The following is a 1100-nucleotide window of genomic DNA, read 5'->3' as shown; positions in this document are numbered from 1 at the left end:
TTTTTTTTTTTTTTTACAGTGCTGAACTGTATCTCTGTAGCCCACATTGATCCGTGTCCCCAGGACACCATTTTCCACCAAACTTTTTCTTCTTCTGTAAGGACCTTTGTTGTCTTGGACATTTGTCCAATCATGGCTAACAAACAAACAACTTTCCACAGCCTCTGATCCAATGGCGTAACGACACAACAATAGGCCTGTAAGCAACATTATCTGGCTGGGCCCCATATGAAGTACAACACGTGATAAAGGTTCAGGATACGGCGACACTTCCATAAATCGTCCAAGAAGATACAATTATGCAATTCTCAGTAGTATACGATCACACATCACACCCCGAAAAATATTGACTGTGCACCTTGAATGGAACCAACATACGGTTTCAGCCAGTCAATGAAGCCTTTCTCACCGCGTTTCTTTGAGAATGGCGGAGGGTCGTAAGAGAAAAAGTATCTACGAAATGAGAAAAAAGAAAGGCGTCAGAAGAGAGAAACAAAGTCAGGGTGTTTTTTGGAAATTCTTTGATGCAATGGCGAAGATGAGTGATGCCGTAGTTGCCAAGTTTCCTTACCTCTACTTGGCAGGTAAAGTTTGACATGTTATTTGGAGAAATCCATTTCACGTCGCTGCTCGTGCACGCTCTCACACGCTCTCACACGCTCTCACATGCGTTTAATAGTCGTTCCCTCTCGGGAGCGGGTACAGGTTTGTGCATGTGCATTATTATTTTAAAGTGGAGAGGGCGGGTCTTTTGAAAAATTCGCGAAAATCCTTTACTATGCCTTCAACATCAATGTAATGTTACGCTTGTCTGCTTACGCCTGAATTTCTATTTCTTCCTCATGAGCCAGTGCTTATCTGTTTATACTAGTTTTAAAAGCAAACCCATTCTTCATGGTTACTATGGTTATTTGCAGAGATGGCAAAAGTACTCACTTTCCGTACTTGAGTAAAAGTACAGATACTTGTGTTAAAAAATACTCTGGTAAAAGTAGAAGTACTGATTAAACTTCTTTACTCAAGTAAGTACAGGCTTGTAAATTTACTTAAAGTGTAAAAGTAGAAACCATTTTTTTCATGCCGTTGCCTACATTTTAAAT

This window comes from Cyprinodon variegatus, unplaced genomic scaffold, assembly GCF_000732505.1.
Source record: "Cyprinodon variegatus isolate N-32 unplaced genomic scaffold, C_variegatus-1.0 Scaffold729, whole genome shotgun sequence".
Lineage (NCBI taxonomy): Eukaryota > Metazoa > Chordata > Actinopteri > Cyprinodontiformes > Cyprinodontidae > Cyprinodon > Cyprinodon variegatus.
The sequence above is the reverse complement of the archived record's forward strand: the minus strand, read 5'-3'. Positions refer to the sequence as shown.